At 38.2% G+C, this 22,764-nt stretch overlaps 1 protein-coding gene across 1 annotated transcript in view; it reads right to left on the bottom strand.

Annotated features, from left to right (window-relative positions):
• Window positions 1-21,938, bottom strand: part of RALB (RAS like proto-oncogene B) — a 47,991-nt gene extending 26,053 nt beyond the window's left edge. Inside the window, exons 1-2 of the mRNA XM_027879740.1 lie at window positions 21,810-21,938; window positions 469-565 (exon numbers count right to left, since the gene is read on the bottom strand). The gene's annotated coding sequence lies outside the window, so the exon portion shown is untranslated. The remainder of the gene's footprint in view (window positions 1-468; window positions 566-21,809) is intronic.
• Between the last annotated feature and the right edge of the window lie 826 nt (window positions 21,939-22,764).

Raw genomic sequence — 22,764 nt, 5'->3', positions numbered from 1 at the left:
TGCAGAAATTAAATCTGAACTCAGAAGGCAAAGGAGTGGAAGTGTCTCTGATTTGCCTCATAAGGGTTGGGAGTGCTAAGTGCTTTATTAAATCATTGTGCTGCAATAATGTCACATGTGTGCTGTACAGAGCAGTTTTCACTTCTCAGGAAAAGAAAATAATGGCTATTGCTGTATTTACTATGCCTATTTTTTCAAATCGTTATCAGTTCCCAAATCTAAAATCTCTCTAGCCAATCCTAATGCTGCTCATCACATGGTCAGGCACCTCTATCTGGCAAGTCACAAAGTAAAACATACCTTTCACATTGCTTTAATTTGGTTAATTTTTCTATATATAAATGTTGACCTATTTGAATTCCACACACTAAATTTAAGAATGAATGTGTTGAGTAAAATTATTCCTTCTAGAAAAACATTCTTTGCATGAAAACACCCATCCTGGGCAATGATGGAAATGACAATTACCACTGATCTCTGCAGGGTTCGGCTCCTCTGGGACAGAAGTAATGTGTTAAGTAACTGTGTTAACTCCTGCTTTCACAGTGGGCCTCTTTGTAGCCTCCTACAGAAAAGAAAGGGAAAGAATTTAATTACATTCAACCCCTATCCACTGGTGGCTGGATGAAATTGCATTTCCAAGTTGGAGAGCATAAAAAAGGCCTGTCACTTAAAATAAATGCAAAGAAAGAAAAAGTCCAGCTTTATAGAAGTGATAGTTGGAACAGTGGCCTCTTACCAAAGCAAAATAAGATGGAGGAGGAATTGGAAAGACATTTACCATAACATATAATTTCGGGGTTGGTAAAAAATGCCAGGAACTGGAAAAAAGAAGTTACAGAGGCAGGAAAAAAAAGTAGGTGTAGAGCTCTGAGAAACAACTGAGGACTTCAGGACTGCATAAAAAGGACATATCTTCTTAATTTCTCCTGTCTTGAGGAAACAACATTTTCTACATTTTTTGTAAGTTAACAGGATTTACATCATCCTTGCATCATCATCAGTTTCTCCTCCTAACTCAAACAACTGCAAACCACCAGATTTTAGTTAACCCTTTGGGTGAAAAAGTGAAATTATGAAATTAATGAATTATGAAAGGTCCTGATTGCAGCAATTTTCCCCCTCTGCCTTATAGATTGTATCAGACTAAGAGCCACATCAATATTCATCCTGCATTAGAAACTGTCAGATTGAGAGCTCTTTGCTATTTGATGCCATCCATTCAGAGAAGGAATAAGTAGAGAAAGAAATATTGCCAAACGTGAAGGAATGCTGTTTTATAGCTAATGCTGAAATTAGCCAAATCTTGGTATTTCCAGGATTAAGCACAAATGGTTTTAATACAGATTTTGTACACTTGTATGTAGTCTTAAAATCAAACCAAACCAATAAACAAACAAACAAACAAAAAAAGTAAAAATTAATTTGAACTGTTTACTATTTATCCTTAACTATATTTTGCCATGGATATCTTTTGTGCCATGTGTGGTGGGATTCATTGCTCTGATGTGACTATTCACAGAAGACAAATATTTTCAGCAAATCATATCTGATTCAAAACTCCCAGGAACCTGGGAAGCTGGGTCTTTTCAAACTGAACAAAATACTACTCCACTGCACTTGCCACAGTGCTGACACTTCCCCTTCCCCCTTGCAAAAAGGAAGGTTGAGAAATGAACCACATCTATCCTGCTTCTGAAAATTGTTAAGGGGAAACCTACTTCTTTGTAGTAATCCACTCATGACAAAGAACATTTGTGTGATGCCACAGTTTGAATTATTATGCATGTTGCCTGGTATAATCTCCATGGTTACAGATATATTTTTTGCTTCAGTACTTTAGGAAGAAAAATTCTATAGAACAATTTTGGAGAGAAAATTCCTTTTCATTGTCATTTGTATTACATTTATTTTATTCTATGTGGCTTGCAGACAATAAACACTCACTTTCTAAACAAGTAAAATTTCAGTAGAGATGGAAAAAATTGTCTACAGCTCTTGCTTTATCTTGCCATAACATGTTTTAAACTGCAAATTCCTTGAGCTAGGAACAGTATTTTTCATGCATATATTTAGTTTCTAGCCCACTAAGAATGTAACAGGGCACTGTGTGTCACTGCCAGAGTCATAAACAACAGTAAGTGTGGTGGGAAGACTGAACAGTAAATATTATTTCTTTGCAAAGATTAGGACTCATACTTCCCTTCTGAGCAGTTCTATGTTATAAGTAGAAATGTATTCTAGAAAGATGGTTAGCTGGAACAAGAATTAGCCAAAATCAGTTCCAGAAACTCGTGATGGGAAAGGTGTAAACCCCAGACATATAGCCCTATTCCCACCATTTGCACACCCAGTTCTCCTTTGACAGTGTTTCAGCATCTCTGGCCTGGTTTTGTTTCTTTCTTTTTTTTTACACGAGTGACTACAAGAAGAACCGGGTAAGGAGCCCATTCAGGAAAAAATTATTTGAGGAACTGTAAGGCCTAGCAGGCTGCAAATGATAGAAGGAATCTCCCTTCTACAGGGCTGTTCCTGCAGGGAGCAGGTAACAGTAGTCTCAGGGGTAAGGAGAAAGGTATATGCAGTGATGAGGAAACTGGAGGGAGGTTCTTGAATTGCAAGGGAATCAGTGCTACCTAGGAAGTCAATCTTTGCTGATTTAGTGATGTAATTTGCAGCCTCTAGAAATAAGAGAAATAAGAGGCAGAGAATTCTGTCATCTGAATGCTATCGAGGGACTATGGCATGACAGGTACCTCATTCACAGCTTTTACCCCAGTCTCAGTTTACAAGGAAAAGGGGCCAGTAATAACCACAAAGAAATCAAGGGTCACTGGAGAGAAAGACGTGGTCCTGCTTCATCTCCTGCACTGAGGCTGTGCCAGTAACATAAGAACAGGCTAAAGCAGCAGGAAGGTTTTGTCCCTCTCTGAAGCAGTTCTTAGTTACACAAGACCAGTTCCTGACAACACCTGTGCGGCACAAAGCAGTGGTTCAGTGGAGGTAACCAGATCCATAAGTTTTCATTAATTTATTCAATCTAAAGCCACTGTAATTTTTTTATCCTACATTTAAAACCATTTTTCAATCAAAATGAATGCTAGTGTAAGACTGGGGAGAACAGAAGAAAGCTTGGGGAAACAGAAGAAAAACTGAGGAACGTGGAAAAAATCCAAACCTATTGTGCTATCTAGAATGCTGTGATGTCTTTTTTGTTCTCAAAATGCATAATTTTTTCTATGCGCAGAGTTCAGCTGCCAATGTAGGCTCAGACAACTTGTAAGAAGAGGTACATGTACACAATGTGCACTCAGACAGGGTTAGTTCTAAAATAAAAATAATTTAGTCAAAGGTGATTTTCTCTTTGGGCATGGATAGTCTAAAAAAACCTACATTTTACAGATTATTTGTATACTTAGGAGAATGCTGCTGACCTTATCATCATTTATGAATTTCAGCATTCAAGAACCATTAAGCAATAAACTAAAGATTATCTGAAACAAGTGATAGTAAATGAAATATGACTGGTTTTGGCCTCCTAGGAGATTAGGGTGTTTTGACTATATCATTGACTTTATTTTTGTTACAGACAGCCGGAAGTCACCACACTAAAATAAAGCTCACTGTCAAATAACCTTTCCATTTCAGATACAGCTGGGATTTGTCAGGATCATATCACAGGGTCATTCTTAAAGGGATTCTCACTGACATTTTGTGAGGTAAGGGATTTCACATTCCAGTTTTACAAGTGTCACACTTCTGATCGTCATGATTATCAACACCATGACAGATTTAGGGCCTGATCTTGGAGCCTTTACAGAAGGAGTTAAGTTTATTGTAAATAACTTCATAGCCAAGAATCAAAAGAAAATAAAAGTTCAACAGAGAGTCATAAGAGGTCAAGTAGTCTCATTCCATGGCCCAAAGGCAAGATTAGTTATAAATATATAATTTTTGGCATGCAATTTTTTAAACACGGTTAAGGTTGTGCTATCATCATACCGGTTTGTTTAAAATGCTGAATTACTTTATCATAAGGAAAAAAACAACAACATTTACTTTAAATGTCAGTTTCTGCTGTTACAGCATATTCATTATTTGCATGCTGGACATAGCAATCAGATTTTTTTCATTTTTTACATCAATACACTAAACATTAAAAAAATCCTTATTTCTTTCACTCCTCGGAAGTCTTTTAGTCCTTCAAATAACACATGTTTTTGCAGTTGTTTTTTTTTAGGTCATGTTTCCTAATTGCCAGTCACTCTCTTTTTTCTTTGGTCTCCCTCCAGCTGGTCCATGTTTCCTGAAGTGTACTGCTGAAGCAGATACATTAAGTAAAGCTTTACCAGTTATATGTAGGGTAGAAAGCATGCTTTAGTGTCTTACGGATCCCACTGAAACCAGTTTGGTAAAATGTGAATTGTTATAGAAATAGATAAGGCAGGGGATTTCTCCAGAATGACAAGCAGCTACCATTGTTGAGGATTTACCTCCCTGAGCTGAACAGTGCTGCCCTGTAGAATAGAGGGTGATTTGAGCATGCTTAAAAAATACATGCTAACAGATCTTGCCCCAATATTTTTTAATCAAATTTTTGAGATTAAATCACAGACAAATATATTAAATTAATAATGAAAATTACTGGCTTTTATAACAACCAGCATTCTAGAAGGGTGGGAACAATACTTCAGAAAGAATTCTCAGTTAAAGTTATATAATTTTTAAGTACCTACTTCTGTCCACAACCTCTAATTAGGTTGATGTAACTTAGAATGAGACTAAAATGTCCTTCTGCAAATTTTTATGCAAACACATTCTGAGGCCATGAAAGCCCTTCATGTTTAGTCTCATATCTTCACTGTTATCAATGCAGTTTTGTCTTTTCCATGTTTAAACACAAAATTTTATGCAAACATTTGGGAGTTTTGATGCCCCTTCACCATTTAAATAGAAATAGATTTTTTTTTTTTTTCTCAAGCACTTCACAGTTTAGGAGAGGGTCTTGGGAACTGAACTTCATAATACAGTTTTTGTTATGATAGTATTTTTCCTATTCATGAATGCCATGCTTTTTAGAATAAACTCTGATCCGACTTGGTGGCTAAAAAAATTAGATTTATCTTGCAACTATAACACAACTCTGCACTATCATGATGGCAAATATTAAATTAAAGAAGGTCTGAATGTGAACTTGAATGGAAAATCTCTTCTGGAAGTTCTGTGTGAAGCGGATTTGAAGGTGGAACAAATGGCTGCAGATTTTCTCTACTAAAATTCCTCTTCAGCTGTGCTTTGCTACAGATACTACTCCCTAAACTTGCACCACATAACACTTCACTGTTCATCAGTTGCTGTATTTCAATGCAGAGGTGAAAGCCTCAAAAAAGTGGATTGAGTATTGTAGGAAAGCTGTAGGAACTTATTGCACCACTGAAATTTATGAGGAAGTTTATGTCTATGAATCTATTAATGTAATATCACATTGTTATGACATTACGTTATTCTCAATTAGAGATCTTGTTAAGCACTTAATACAGTCATGGGATAATATTGCTGCATTAGAGAAAATTTTCACTTCTGAGCTGAGTGCTCCTGTGTTAGTTTACACAGCCTTCTTCTCCAGAAAAGACACTTTACTTGTGGCTGATAACCTAATACAGTCTACAAAGAGCCTTTCCTTTTTTCCCATGTTAAATCAATAAGAGTACAATATACCTTACATTAGAGGATTAAGGAAAGTAATTTCAAAATAGATTTGATTTGTATCCCGTAACAATCTGCCTTTTGCATTGTTTTTTATCTTTTCAGTGAACAGTAACACATACTTAGGACCTGTCAGAAGAGTCGGAGATTAGTTTTTTAGAAAAGATTATTTGCTAGAAGCTAATTAAGTCATTAGTAGCAATTTAGTATTCAATATATTGGTATGTTTCATCAATATTCAACCTGTTAACTCATTCTTAAATACATTGTAAACAAAAAGACCCCCACTGCCTTTTATATTCTGCTGTAATTTACGTTAAACTTCCCGTTCCTTAGAAAAAGCTCGTGAGGAGCTGTACTGCTTTGTGGGGTCCTCAGTCTGCAAAAGTAATGTACCTTGGCCTCCATAAGTACAGGACTCCATCAGACACTTCAAGCCTACAGCCAAGCTTCTATTCAATCCTCAAGTTTTGTTATTTCATTATGATGTATTGCTGAAATACCATAAAAATAAAACAGAAACACTGCAGTAAAGACTGAAATAATTACCACGAGCCAGGAAGTTCTGAGTTGAGGCTTCTGATACTGTGGGTAATGAGTAAGCAAAGGTGAAATATAATGAGAAAGGAAGCTTTGAGGGGAGAGAGATGCATATATATGTAGGTACATATACATTTTAATTTAACAGTTGAAGCTGTTGTGATTATACATAACTAAAATAGTGTTTAAGAGTCAGAAATTCTGCTTTTCCCCAAAATTTACTGGAGTTACACTGAGTTACAGCATAAAAGAACTGCATTATGTACTCACAAGCAAATCCACCCACCCTTCTACTGAGGCTAGTCTCCTCAAAATAAATAACTGAAATCCTAAATTCATCTAGTGTTTGCTGCCTAGAAGAAGTTTTTTGCTGGGAAGCATGAACATTTGCTCTAATTTAGTTTTTCTTTTCCCTTTCATTGCAGGAGCATGCTTTAAGACCTTACAGATTTTCTGTCTTTGGCAGAATGGCCAAAGAATGGCTTCTCTGGACACTTTTTTATCAACTACAGTTTATTGGACTCTGTCATATCTTGGTTTTCTCAAATCTTGTTTACTTGTTTTGACATTTTCATAAATGAGAGCAAGCTTATGTCTGTATCTTCTAAGAGTTCTTGAGAACTATGGTTGCCCTGAATCATACAAACCAACTCTTTGTAACTTTGAGATCTTTAGTAAGAAGCTTTGCACAACCTTTCAGAGAACAATAAATCAAACTCTGACTTTTCCAAATTGCTTCTCTGCATTCAGGCATGAATTTCATCTTCAACCTGGATTTCTTGAAGGGCAACAACAAACCTTTAGCCTATTTTTCCTAATCAGACTTTGAGTAGCAGAAAATGAATTGGTTTGATCTGGCTCACATAACTACATTTATTCCCCTTATAACCCTTGTCATTTTTTTAGGCTTTCCTTTTTCAATGCAATAGTTCTCTAACATTTTAAATGGAATTACAACTAGGTCATAAGACGTATGGGGACTGCTTTCCCCTTCCTTTTTTTCCTTCCATACCAATTCCCATCTGTGAAAACATCTGCAAAAGGCTAAATGCCAATTGATACAGATTTAATCACTACAGAAATGGCCACATAATGAAGACATGGCCTATAATCATATCTTTCCATTCTCTGGAAGCAGTACACAACACATCAAATTATTGTGGAATCTTTCAAAACTGAAAACGTAGAATTAGCCCTGACACTAGTGGTCTGATTTCAAGCAGCACCATCTGAGACATTGCTGTTTGTGAGCACTGGATTTTATAGTGATGTGGTTTTTTTCATGGTGTTTTCCGTGTCACTTGATTATCTACTCTTTGTTCTTAGCTTTGGAGAGTAACAATTATATTACTGGAATTAGAGAAGGGATGGAAACCGATTAGTTAGGGAGATTATTCTGAAAACTTTCAGTGTCAGTTTAGAAATCTGAGTTGCCATTAGTGAGGTGTTTCCTAGCAAATGTCAAATTAATTTTTGGCCTCAGGACAGCTTGTATAGTGTAAAAATTAACTTCATACTGAAGCATTGTGATCATCATTATTTCAGCTGAAAAGAATAGGAAAGTAAACTCTCTTTGAGAATGGGTTTCTGCAGACCGTGTTTTTCCCTTCTCCAGACCAATAGAAGACTTTGGTCTGAAAATCTCAAGGTTAAACTCTAATGCATGTGACTGTAAGTTAATTAATTTTTGAGATTTTTAATGTTAAAAACTAGCATTGCTAATTTATAGTGTCCCATAAGCAAGCTTGGTTCATAGAAATAGATGGAAAATGCTAAGCAGACATTGTAAGCCCACCAATGGAAGCTAGAAAAGCTGAATTGCAAAGGCACAGATGCCACCTGCATAGTCAATATAAATTGTGACATCTTAATGAGAGCAGGGACCTTTCAGTGTGAGCTGTAACCCTTATCTAAGATAGATCACTCTTGCTTGTACCATCTCTGGTTTAGAAAACAGTATTCCGTGTGAAAATAGTATTCCCAGCTTCAACTAGGTATAAGTACACCCCTTGACTAGCATAGTATAGTCTTTGGCTTATTATTTGGGGCATTATCCTACTAGATATGGGCTCGGATCACCTCAGAAGAGAAGGTACTAAGGTCTGGTTTACTACACACAAAATGGATGCTGTATTCCCTAAGACATTGCATACAAAGGATCATTATTCTTCCTCTGATTTGAAAGGAAAGGCTCCTACTGTCTCCTTTCTTCCCTCTTTCAATTTAAGGGGAAGAGCAGTATTTACAAGATACTCTCTTCTTAAATTATTTCCTGTAAGTTTCCCACTGAACTTGTTGGCTTGCACAGATTACATTCAGAGGAGGGATCTGACAGTGTTAGATCTGGCAATATTACTGTAACAGCTTAAGATGCTACTTTCCCCAAAGGCTCACTCCCCAGTCCTTTTGCCAAAGGCCTTGAGAGAGTGGTAGATGATGTTTGTGATCTTAGCTCTTCCACTTATTAGCAAGAATTAATTTACAATGCAAGACAGCTAAAAGGCGGGTATATAGCTGGGAATTGGGCAAAGTAAATGGAAGATCCTAAATGTTTAACAATTTATCATTTCTTGACAAATGTTTTAACCCAACAAGTTATTTCCTACTTAAATTTAGAAAAGATCTTTATATAGAGCAAACCTGAGATAGTAATATAATATTGTGGCAGCTGCCACATCTTTCCAAAAAAGAGAGGCCCTCCGTGCTCTTTGGAAAGCAAGAATACTATGGATTTGGCCACTGTAGCTGGAGATATCCATTATGTCAAATGCAAAACACAATAGTCATGTCACGTCCATGCTGGACTCCCTCTTTTTACCATATAAAGAATCCTTTGTTTGGATCAGCTGGTCTTCTTTGACTTTTCAGCTCAGAAACTTTCCTTGTGGCTTTTCTTATACCTCTCCAAGGGTTTTCTGGGGATAATTTTCAATTCGGGAAAGGACGGTAAAACTCAGTTCCTTTGCCATTTAGCTGATTTGCACTTCCTTACTTTGTTGTATGATATTAATGCAGATAGGACTAAGTTGCCATTTCTAAATAGGGTCTGAATCATGGCAAAAAGGATTGCAGCACTACTCTGCTCATGGAGTTCGAATTTCCTTAAACTTCAGGGTTCATCTTTAATAGTTTACTAAAAATGAGCTCATCTTTACAATTCTTATAATTCCTTGCCCAGAGAGAGCTGTGATTTTACAAACATTTTCAGTTCCATCAGGCCATAGCCAGCTTTTCTATCATTAAGGTTTGATGTATCTTATGGAAGTTTTGTTTCTTAGTTCTTGTCATGCAAACAAGGCAGTTAAAAAGTAGAATCAGGTAAAGATTTTTTTTTTTTTAAATATGGTTTTCATCTCCCTCAAGCTATATATTTATTTTGGCTATGGAAAAAATGAGGCTTTTTGTGCTTTTCCAGACTGCTAATGGATGACCATGCTCGCCTATCCCTGCCAGAGACTTCATTCAGTGGAAAGCCATAATTAACAGGAACACCAACCTGTAAAGCCGACCAATAAAACATTTCAGCTTTTTTTGATGCACATTCCTTCTTCATCTAGCAAATTTTAAACAACCAGGCTGTCATGGGCTTCAATAATGGAGACACTCTTGAGCTGCTGCTGAAAGAGGCTTGAAAACATGCTAGCCCAGATTAGGAGGTGCTGAGCAGCAGACAGAGCTATAATACATTAGAAGGCACCACACTTGTGGCTACTCATGATCCTATTTTAGATCCACGCCACAGAGCTATTTCCTATTTGTATTTTGGTCCATGTGCACTGTTAGCTCCCTCAGAAGCGTGCCTTTTGCTCCAGCAGGAGAATTTGAATCAGTTTTTCTACTTACTGACCAATATTAATTCTAACTCCATTTTTATTAATTCCAAACTTTTGACTACTCATTTGTTAGTAGAACGACCATGGCTTGTTGCTCCAGGATGTAACTCATTTGCTCTCTCAACTCACCAAAGTACACTTTTTCAGTGTGCTGGAGACAAAGCTCCAGTTATTTGGGCAGCTACAGCTCTCATTCCATCCCTAGGTTTTGAGCTGAACCTTTTACTCATACACTCCTGATGTTTTCCAAATATACCAAACCACTTTGCTTCAGTTATATATAAAAAAAAAATGTTTTAGTTCCAGTTCTTACTCTGTTCAATGAACAGATATTTCATTCTAATTCTGCCAAAACTTTGCCACTTTTGTTCCTGTTAATAAAATGCACAACTTCCTGGTCTGCATCCTGTTAGTGCTGACACAGGCTCCTCATATCCAGTATGAGTTCATCCCCACCCCAAGGACAGGAAGTGTTCTGCTTTGCTGATTCAAATCTGACCAGAAATTAATGTGAACAAAGAAACTTTTAAGAGGGAAAGTTTAGGTAAGAACATGACAGTTGAGAATGTAACAGTCAGAGTTACAAACACAGAGGGGAGAAATATCAGAGCTGGGGAGAAATATCAGAGCTGGGGAGAAATATCAGAACTGGCTTGAAAGTCCTTGATAAATGGCAACAGTAACAGTAATGAAATGTAGCCTGAGAATTTAGCGAAATATCACCTTTCTTCTTTTTACGTTTTTCCTATCTAAGACTTTTGTTGTGGGTTTATTTGCTTTGTTTTGTTTTCTAATGCATTCTCGTCTGCAAACCTTGTTATTTACATTGTTTTGAGCATATGCCAGTTTCAATTAAAATTATTTAACAACGGTTTTACAAGCTTTTTTGCAATTTAATATTGCTCATAACTTCTGTATGGAGTCACTCCATGAGGCTGACAGCTTTAAATCTGTCATCTAAGCTACCATTTGTGTCAAATTGTCTAAAGACTGTGACAACCAAATCCACTTGTAAACAGTTAAAACAATAAACTATGGGGTTAGTGTCGGCTGGCTGCTGAAAATATTAATATTACAAGAACTATCTGTGGAACTGGCAATTGTTAGACAAGAACCAAAAGTCTATTAGGGCACAAGAGACTAAACTCCAATACCCCTTTCTGGATCCGAATGGAATCACCTTGGCTTAGGGGATATGGCAGGTCTGTGTATAAACAGAGAACCATGGTTTCTTGAACTCTGCCACTTATTCACACTAAATATATTTGAAATTCTCAAATTAACAAATGGTATGCAGTAGTTGTGCAGCTGAAAGGAAGGAAGTTCTCAGCTGAGAATTTTGATGGTACATGGCATAAATTTTTAAGTCGTGGCCTAGCACAAAAAGGTGAAAACTGACAAGTGTGCTCGTTAAAGGGAGACAAAACAAAGACAGGTAAGTCCTCAGGTTCTTCGTTTCACAGCTCTCTTAAACAAATTGGGAAGTCTCAGTATAGGAGAGTGAAATTCAGTGGGTGCTTTGCACAGCCACATACAAAATCACTGCTTCTCTTTCCTAACCACATCACAATATCCTTCTGCTTAAACAAGGATGCGTAAGGGATTTGTTGTGTTATTAGGGACTCTTTAGCTGATTTAGCATGACTAGGCAGGATGCTCTCCTTCCTCTGGGCTTGCTAAGAGTGTCAGGAAGCATTGCCTTCCTTCCTGGCTCCCAGCTTGCTACCTCTGCAACATCCTATGCCTCTACTGGCAGGGCTTCCTTGCCAGATTTCAGCACAAACAGATGTCCACAAACTGTTAAAAAAAAAAAAAAAGGGGGGGGGGTCCAGACATTTCTGGTGAATGTAATAATATTATTTCTTTCTTCTCATTTATTATACACCATGCATAAATAACCACCATGTTTTATCTAGTGATGAGGGTATTTTGTTTGTGAAGGACTGATCTGTAACTAACTTTGTTGTGATAATTACACAGCAATGCAATATTTTGGATCTATAGATTAACAAGAAATTGTGGAAAGCAATGATGTTGACACTTTGGGGTTTGAAATATGCTCTATCAGCAGATTTGAATATGTTTAATATACCTACAAAAATCTGAGTATGTTCTAAATGCCTACAGTTAGAGGTATTTTTTTCAGTTCTAGTTGTCACGATCATGTGTTTCACCCCTGTAATAATGGATTTTTCCCACTGATGACTCATAGGAAATAGTCTTTCCAGCCAGTTTTTCACAGAGCAAACCACAGCAGTTCCTCAAAGTTTTCACTGAAAAAAGTTGCTACTGTAGAGTAAGAATTTAATGCAGCCTCAAACACCAGCATAAATATGTGAGGCTGATTTGGGAACCACTGCTTTATATGCTGTCACATGGCAGATGGGCACTTCTGAGCTATATTAGCAGCCTACAGCACAAGGTAGCACAGTCAGCCTGTCCTACAGAGCAGACTAAGCTTATTTCATGTTTGCGTAGTCTAGGATGATAGGAATATCATCTAACAGGTGCAGCATTACTGGCCTCCTCTCTCCTTCAGTCTTCTCTGTTTCAAGAGCTATGACCATATTCCATTCCAGTGACTTTAGCACCAAATCTGGATTTACATTGGGATGACAGAATAGAATCTGATGGCTATTCAAGACAGAGAGAAGTTGTATTGTAAAATTACTTTTGTTTCCTTCTTGATCTTCGCTAGTTTGCATACAGTTACAGATACAGACGATGCCTCAAAGGTGCCTAAACACCCCTTCCCTGTAGAGATTACAACCCACAATAAGAATTAAAACCACAATATAAAGAACTACTTCCAGAAGGCAGCAGATTCTTCCCAGCTACTATGCTTTCCTATGGGCCATGCATGCACTCAGTAATTCTTAATCTACAATCAGTCCAGGTTAAGTACTCTGTTTCTTTTAAAGATGTAAAGAGCAACGCCTAGTGGATTAGCATAGAAACACTTTATGGAAGAAATGCATCTTAGGAAGGATTTGAATGAAGATAGCATTGTGAGTTCTTCCAGAAATCTTATCAGAAAAGATTTTACAGCAGAGAAGAATAGTTCCTGCCTTTGCATCACAGTTGCTTTCTGAAAAACAAGCACTAAAGAGAGATAAGGAAACTTTCTTGTAGACTATTCCTATTATCAAATAGCAACTTCACTCCACCCTTCCCCTGTATTTGGCTTCTTACAGAGTGCCTGGAGCTGCTGTTTTGTTCCAAGACTACCCTCGGAAAAATTCCTTGCCATTATCAGAGATGGGAACAAAAGAAAGAAACGGTATACTTCTCCCAAAGAGGAAAAATGTAATTAACTGCCATCGATCAAAATCAGGAGAGGTACCCCTTTAGCTTGACTGAAAGTTAGCACAGCTTTCCCTTGTACTGTGACTGGCTGCGTGTGCTGAAGCCAAGCCCTGGACACATCCAGTAGCACTATTCCTGAACAGAAGTTTCAACTGATATTTACACTCATGTCAATTACTTAGAGTCTCCCTGAAGATAAAGAAATTGTTTCAACTTGTATTTAAGCAAGAGCTCTCAGTTTTGATAACTCATACTTATGTTAAAATTATGCTGCTGTTCTTACCTGCCCAGCAAGGTGAAAAGCCAACAGTCTATGAAAGAGTGTCCAAGCACTCACAAACTCATTCACACAGAGGTACAGCAACAACCTCTTTGTATCAAGGTGTTCTTCTTACCCACATTTCAGAAGCGGGAGAAAGAATAATCCTCCCTCCCTTCCTTTTCTTTGGGGTGAGGCAGCAGCTTGCCCTTTGGAATTTCCATAGTAAAGGTGCTTCAGACCAGGCAGAAGATCCTGCAGACCAGATTTGGCCAGTGGGCTGCATTTTGCAATAGGACACTCTCTGCTTATAGCAGGCCTGTGCACTCCTACCTCTATAGTCTCAGGCACTGGGCAACATTATAAAGGAAGTTGTCACCACCCAAGGGCTTAACACACAGTTTATGGCCTTTGGGATCATCAGGCCTTACTAGAAACAAACAAGCTGAAGAATTACATTGAGCTGGTAATCCTGACAATTGTAGCCAGTTTTATTTTTCCTTGGTTACTTCATTTGTTGTCACAACACTTCATTCTGGAACAGAAACCCAGTGGAAAAAGCATGTGATTAGGAATTTAGTGACTTAACTGCACCCTTAGCACTAGTTCCTATGTACTGTGGCAACCTGGAGATGCACAGTATTATGAAGGAAAGAGTTCTGCATCACAGTGCTGAGGTGGGAAAAGTACTGTTTATGATTGATACTGTGTTGCTGCAGTGTAGTTTTAGTAAGAGAAATGCTGTAACATAAATGCTTCTTTCAGCTGGGAATATACCTTGAGTGTAAGACAACAAGAACAGAGGAGATGTCCAACATTCAAGCTTATAAGGTGCCTTTTAAGGGAAAACAGGGTCTTGGCTGTGACTGAGACAACCAAGACTGAAGTAATTTGGCATTTAGATCACAGTAGTAGCAAAACCAGATGACAAAGCAGAGCTTTAAAAAGCCTCTCAGATGGAAAGGTTTGGAGTAAAAAGGAAGTGAGAGGAATGGAAGGTGCTGCTTACTAAGGGGAGGAGATAGAAAACAATGATGCTATTGTGGCAGTAGAGTTGGTGAAGGTCAGAGACCATAAGCTCTGATTTGCATTCTTTCAAAACACTCGTGCAAAGTTGGTGATTTTTTTTTAGTGAAAGATTAGGGCCAAGGGATGTTGTGGCCAGGGAGTTTGCTGTACTTGTGTGAATTGTAATCTGCAGTGCTTTAGTTTTCAAGCAAAAAAACAGTGCCTTCAGCAACTTTATGCAAAAGATATCTGCTTTGCATTAGACTTGCCATATGCCTTTTGAAGAATTAGCTATAAACCTCGAGATCTGCACTTTACAGGAAGCTCTGGGAAGGGTCAGTCCAAGCTGTGGTATCTGGAGATGTCACTGCAGGATGTGGAACAGGCAGTGAGACTGTCAGGTCTAACTCTATCCAAGAGATACTTAGCAGAATATTTCCACCTTGAATATATGCTTTTGTGACCCTCAGTTGAAGAACTGTGCGCAGTCTTTAGCCAGACACGAGAGACAAGTGTCCCAAGGGTATGGGACTATAGCTGGATCTTGTGAAATTAATGAGCCCTGCAGGGGGGAACCATGTTAAATTTCTTTTACAGAAATCGCTTATACAAACCTATCTCCTAGGAAACAGTATTTATCTACATTAACATTCTTTATCTATACTAGATATATAGAATGTGCCTAGGTTCACTGCTGTTTAGGTTTCCCTCCTTTAGCATTCCTACAGCCTGCCAGAATGTCTGCTTCTGCAGAAACAAAGGTTAATTAAACACATCCGCCCATTAGAGCAAGGAGTGAACATTACAATCTGGCCCCAAGCTACCTTCTTCAGCTGTCAGCACTGAAAGACACTTGGAACTACAAATTAATCCTCAAGCAAAACTAGTTTCAGTAGAAACCGCTTGTTTTATTGAAGAGAGAAGTTCTTCCCCATATTTACAGTTTCAACTTCTACTTGTTTTGCTGTACGAAGTTCCAGTGAGAAACATTCTGGTGGTAGTTTGCAAGTTGTGTTATTCAAGGTTCTTGGATCTTTACAGTGCCATGATTTACACATAATAAGGAATTCTGGAAAAAAGTACTTTGCCTGCATCGCTAATTCCACATTTTATGACTAATATAGTTTAAGGTAACTCCTGTTGGATTTTTTTTTTTCCCCTTGCTTAGCTTTGTCCCTTTCACTGTGCCTCCACAATGGAAATAAACTGGTCAACTCCCTCATTATGTATTTCTTTACACTTTCTTTTCCCTTTCATTTTCTGGCTCCAGTGTGTAAGCGCCATACTACCTACCACAAACACTTTCTCAGTTCTGTGAATCAAATATACAGAACTATAGAATCTATGAATTACATGAACTCTTCAGAGTAGCACTATGGCTGTACCTGTTTTCCTCTTAAGGTCACTGGGAATGAAGTCAGACAAGCATATACCTTTCACAAACATGTACTGTTACCATGCCTATAATCCCCACTGCTTGAAGAACTGACATTCCTAAAATGCTTTGTTTCTGTGCTGAATCAACAGAACAAGGCTGTGATAGTCCTGTCAGAGCAGTGACCAGTAATCTGATCAGTATGGCAGGCAGGACACACTGAGGTCTTTGGTGAAAGTAGGATCTTAAATAATGTTAACTATGTAAAAGAGCACAATATGCACTTAATCATAGAGGCAGATTGTTTTCAATTCTCTTCAGTAATAGATGAAGCAAGTATAACTCCCTGCATTCAAAATTCAAGGCCCCTATTTTGTCAGAGCTCTTCTCAAATGCCATACTCTATTATGCATCCTCTATTCTCATTCAGATTATCCACAAGCAATTTCTGCTTTTCTCAAACTGACTCATTCTTCACACCTATTAGCTGAATTGTTGCTGAAAACATTCATGTATTTCATTTCTACCAGTTTGGCTATTTTTGATCCGACACAAAGACCAAAAGTCTTCTTCCTATTCCCAATACGGAAGAAAACACCTAGGCACATTTCCATTTTAAACCCTGTTTTTCACAAATATTATCTAATGCTTGATTAACATTTTCAGCTTCTCAAACACTACTACCACTACATTTGGGTTGATATATACATATAACCCAATATATACATTGGGTTAATATATTACTACCATTACATTTGGGTTAATAATAGGAACTGTGGATAAAAGGAGACACAGGTGAAGAGCCCTGAAAGAATTTCAATTCTTTGCATTGCTTTCTTGGGTTTGGTTCTAAAGTGTATGAAAGACTCAGAAGTGTCTTCTTCCCCAGTTTGTACTGGACTACTCCTCCCAGGTTTTCAAAAACCCCCTTGAAAGACAGCATTTCTGTCCCTGATAGATGGGCACAGACACAGTGCTGTCCTGCAAACTGCTCATCACTTGGCACTGGGCTGTTTTCTGAAGTCTATGAGAGAAACATCTTATCCCCTAGCAGAAACTAAAAGCAAAGTTGGAGTGGTACTCTGACCAGTATTTCAGGATTGGACAGTTGATCACTGACAATAGAGCCCTAGTGGCAAAGTGTAAAATATGCTCATAGTTAACATTTTAAGGAGAAGATAAACCCAAAAGGGAAACAAGATGATAAACTAGAAGTACTGACCCCAAAAGAGGAAAAAGGATGGCCTCCTTGGAACATCCCTCCTTGGCATCTTACCTGAAACATTCTGTCTAGCCTGTAATTGGTAGGCAAGATGTGACTCCCTTCTTTATATGTACAACATGTTAAATTACTTTAGAGTTGTTTTCATAAATACAGCATGCCAATGCTTACTGTCTGATTTTGCCACCTGGGAGCTTTAGTGGTGATGAAGCATCTGAATTTTGAAGGAATTCTGTTAATTAATTGTAATTAGGTTGGAAGGCTGCTGGCACAGCAACATCCTATTCATTACATGTGGCAAAACTCTATAAAAATTTTGGAGCTGACCACAGCTTATCTCACCCACAGTAAAAGTACTGCAGGATACAAAGCGTTGTATAAGGCTGTGTAGCAGACAGCTGTGTCGATACCCAGGTTTAACAGAGAGCAAGCCATGGTAATATTATTCCTTCATTCCCTCTCCTGAGCCTCTTTCAGTCTTACACCTACGTACATATTTTCCGGACCATTTGTTCTATCCTATAACGAAGAACACGATCAAACAGGTAAGACAGTGAGGATTGGAAAAATTTATATATGTCCCATCAGCATAAACAAATACATGGGCTATGCTCAGGAAAGCTCTAAGGCTGCTGGAGCATATAATTAACCTGAACGTGGGCACTATGCATTTAAACAAGTTTGCAAGGGTCACATCTCTTTCTGTACCAGTGTATTCAGAGAGGACACAGCATGCAGTTCAGAACTGCACTTCCAAGCAGATATTTCTTAAGATGCTGTTGCTCTTTTGTGCTTCAGGATACATTTTCATTTGGTCATGACAGCATAACCAGCAATCTTTCTTTTGCTTTCTGTGGGGCAATAACTTTACTGTGCTCTATTAATTAAAGCTATGGGTATTATTAAGTGGAATGGTTGCTGAGAGTATGAAAAAAAGCATTGCTACATTGACAGCAAAGAGACTGTTGTGAGTTTTAAGTGGAGATTTGCTAGAGTGGGTTTTTGAAGTTCAGGATCAGTGTAAACAAAATATATTCACCTGATACCTGAAGAAATATCTGAACAAGAAAGACAAAGCAGGTCCTGAGTAAGGAAAACTTTTGCAAGTATTTCAGCTGCTTGGGTGATTAAAATATATTACTCCAACATGAAACTGAGAACAATTATTTTAATAGTTTAAGAAGTTCATTCAACTTTAGAGTTAAGTCTGGTTTGATGATTAAAATACAGGGTAAGGAACCAGAAGACACAAAGTCTATTTTCAGCATTACCACTGACTCACTGTGTGATATTAAGCAAGCCACTTAATTTAACTGTCTCACTCTCTATCTCACCTGTAAAATGAGGGAGCCTACCTCACAAGCTCTTTGTGGGATTAATTAATTAAATATTTCCTGTGCACCTAACGTTTCTTGGATATAAGATGCTGGAAAATTTATTTTTTAAGATATATATAAACAGGATACAAGAGCAGAGTTAGGTGGCTTCTATAAAGGAAATTCACATCTCTTTCATCTTTGGATCTTTTAAGCATGACAATGAAATAATTAACTACAGGACCTGTTGGTCACCAACCCGAGTGAGCTAATTGATGACATCAATATTGGAGGCAGCCTGGACTGCAGTGATCATGCACTGCTGGAGTTCACAGTCCTCAGGGATATGTGTTAGCTGAAGAGCAAAGTCAGGACTCTGAATTTATGGAAAGCAAACTTCCAGCTCTTCAAGGAGCTAGCAGCAGGAAACTATTGTCCCCTGGGAAAATGCAGCTGGGGACAAGGGAGCAGAACAGAGCTGGCAGATCTGGATGCTTTCCATAGAGAGTAAGAGCTCTCAATACCCAGGTGCAAGAAATCAGGAAAAGGAAGGAAAGAGAGCAGCATGGCAGAGTTGAGACCTGCTGGTCAAACTAAAGGGCAAGAAAGAAATGCACAGGCAGTGGAAGGAAGGACAGGTATCCTGGGAAGATTATAGGCACTCTGCCCAGTTCTGTAGGGATGGGGTCAGGAAGGCCATGACACAGCTGGAGCTGAACTTGGCAAGGGATTCAAAGAATAATAAGAAAGGCTTTTACAGGTCAGCCAGAAAAGTAAGGTCAAAGAAATCATATTCCCCTGATGATCAAGACTGGAAAACTGGTGACAACAAATGAAGAGGAGGCTGAGGTACTCAAGACATTTTTTTCCTCAGTCTTCACTGGCAAACTCCCCTCCCACACATCTTGAGTGGATGGCCAGTAGGATGGGGACTGGAGAAGAAGTTCAGGTTTGTGAACTTCTGAGAAACCTGAACATTTAAGGGACTATGGGACCTGATGAGAAGTTGTCAAGTCACTCTCCATGATATTTGAAAAGTCACAGCAGTCAGGTGAAGCACCCATTTTTAAGAAGGGTAGAATGGAGGACTCTGGGAACTACGAACCTGTAGTCGGGAAAATCATGGAACAGATACTCCTAGAAGCTATGCTAAGGTACATGGAGGACAGAGAGGTGATTTGGAACATTCAACATAGCTTCACAAAGGGCAAGTCCTGATTCATCAACCCAGTGGCCTGACTACATCACATATTCTAGGATTCTCAAAGTGTGAGTGAAGCCCTTTAAATGAGTTTATAAATTGAAAAATAGCATAGCTACAAATTAGACAGACCAAACTATAAGTAAGAATAAAAATATATCATCACTCTTCAGTAGAGTACAGAATTGAAAGAATAAAGTGAGTTTTTTCTATGATGTATAAGCAAATTTACATCTAATGGAAGTGAAAGGCAACAATTTAAACATAGAGAAATGGAATAATATTCTTTTTTTAAAATCCCACAGTTTTTAACTCATGACCACACATCACTATTGGCTGGAGCTAGTGAATTCAAGAAACAAACATTTCCATGGAAATGTGAATATCCTCTGTGATATTCTATTAAGTGAAAGAGTTACAAATCCCTTGTGTTGCACAGTAAAAACCAACTACTAACTGATAGGCATATAAAAACATCTCCTGTGAAACCTATTTGGCAGTCGATGTCTCTGGACTTACTTGCAGCTGTATCAGAAGCACCTGGTACAGGTCACTGGCAGAGGCAGAACCCTGGAGTAAGTGGACTAATGGTCACCTCTAGTACAGCAATCCCGATGCTACTGAGGCCAGACCAAACAGCAGACAGCATGTCTTGAGCATCCTTCTGCTTTTACCGTAACTGTGTTGTAGAAAACATCAGGTTTGTTGTCATAAAATTAACTACATCAGCAACAGAAGAGGGTCCAGCAGCTTTTAACCTAAGAGTTTTTACCTCACAATGCAGTTTAGCAGACAAAAAAAAGCCATGTGTTTTACTAACACTGTGCTATGACCCTATGAAGGAGCCTATCAAAACCATAGTGAACAAAATGAAAATAAATAAAGCTGTGTGATCAAGGAGATAAGAAAAGGTTATGTATTTCCTGTACAGTTGCTTGCCTCACCAAAAATTTTTTTGGGGAGCAAGGACAAAATTTATTTGCATATTTTTGAAGCCGGTTACTGTTATCTTAAATATTCACAAAAATATCACAGCTGCTTTCTGTTGGTTCCATTCAAACTAGATTGAGGCCTTTATGTAAAGCATGGTCATAAAACTTTTACAACTTTGGAATGAAGTTAGTGTTTAGTATTCTGCCAGGATAACATGCACAATAAAATTCAGATGTTCTATATATAAATAACTTCTGCAATATCAACTGGTGGATATAAATGCAAGTCATTTATTTACTTTCATTATAACATTTGTTATGCTGTGAATTCTGGATCATACAACATTATTCATAACTATAAATATAACTATATTGCTGATATAGTTAACAAGTTACTACCAAATTAGCATTTCAGAGACATCTAGACAAAACCTTAAGCCCTCCACCAAGAATGGTAGAGCGTTTAGCTCTGCATTTCAGAGCTAAAGACCAAGATGGAGAAGTGCAGAAATAACACCACCGCCACCACAGGTTATGTAGTTATACTAAAAAGAGTCAGTGACTCACTGTCAATGTTTACTTGGCCTGTATGCTTTAGGGATGAGTGGAGATTAGTGAAGAGAACTAGCTCTTTTATTCTCCTTTTATTTTGCTTATTACTAGCTCACACTACTGCATTCCTTAAATCAAACCAGATAAAGAATAAACAAGAGGTGCTTGTCACCCAGCATTAATACAGTGCCATGTGGTCACTCACAGCTGTTTGTGTGTACATTTTATCAGCTGGTTTTTTCCTGTCTGTCTATCCCCAACAACTGGGTGTGTTGCCTGGCACAGCACATGTACCTTAGCCCTTTCCTACACCAAACCCACACCTTTAATCCAATCTCTGCACCCCAAATGCCTCTCATGTTGCTGCTGTTCCTCTTCTCACCCCAGATGGGCCAGGAAACTCCCTTCTCACTTCTCACTGTGATTAAATAATGACAGCAAGTTCTCCTTTCACTTTGTGTCCCAAACCGCACACACACGTCAATATATAGAGAAGTGATCTTTCTCCAATGCACCTTTACAAGCCAGATAAATTGTTGCTCTCTTACCTGATACTCACTGTGCTTAAAGGGCCTTTCGTCCTAGAGCAGCAATTCCTTAAGGAGCATGAATTAGGCAGGCAGGAGGACGGTGGCAGAGGTAGCTCCACTCTAGTATTACAGACCAATTCACATGATGACTGTAGCTGGACTCCTCCTAGTGCCTCAGAAGGCTACAAGAAAAGGGAAGGGCTCAGGATATGATATCATGCACTCATTCTAAAAACAAGGAAACTGTTGTAGATGACTGGAAAAGTAACAGCTTAAAAATTGCTGAATGGCCAATAACAAAATATTACTTTTCTGATTCATGTTCCCTACCCTTTCCAGTGAAAAGTTTCAATAAATACAAATTACAAACTTAGAAAACTATATTTACATCATTACTAGGACTAGCCTAAGAGACCTATTACAGCTGAGTCACCTCAGAGCATTGCTTAGTGTTGCCTGGCGTTCTCTGTGTTTGTGTCAGACCTCAAGCTCTGAGCTTGTTACCAGGTCTGTTCAGGCAAATGTGCCTGTCCCTGACACAGCTGGGTTTGTGTAAGCACCAGGGACACACATGTACCCACTCCTTGCCAGTATCCTGACTTGTTTATTGCCTTTTTCAGGGAAAGTAAAGCACCTAAGAGATTTAAGAAAACAATTAATATTTTCTAAAGCAATGTAAGCAAACAGGTTTTTAAATCTCATGGAAACTCCACGTGATTTTGTGCAGATTTGTAGGGGTAAGTTTTACTCCTTAGATCCTTTTCTAATTGGAAGCCTGCTTTAATGTAATAATCCATTTACAGGGCTGTATTATTATAAATTTATTTCCCAAGTCATTGTTTACAGCCTTTAAAAAAGAAATTAATAAACATTTGAAGCAAAGCAGATGTCCTAACTCAGCACAATTGTTCTTAACCTGGATTTAGCTTTGAAGTTTTCTGGTTTTATTTCAGATCCGAAGAAGCACCTGCATGCCTGGAAGCT

The sequence above is a fragment of the Empidonax traillii genome, unplaced genomic scaffold (assembly GCF_003031625.1).
Source record: "Empidonax traillii isolate 1590-97213 ecotype Southwest subspecies unplaced genomic scaffold, ASM303162v1 scaffold57:size2250009, whole genome shotgun sequence".
Classification (NCBI taxonomy): Eukaryota; Metazoa; Chordata; class Aves; order Passeriformes; family Tyrannidae; genus Empidonax; species Empidonax traillii.
The sequence above is the reverse complement of the archived record's forward strand: the minus strand, read 5'-3'. Positions and strand labels throughout refer to the sequence as shown.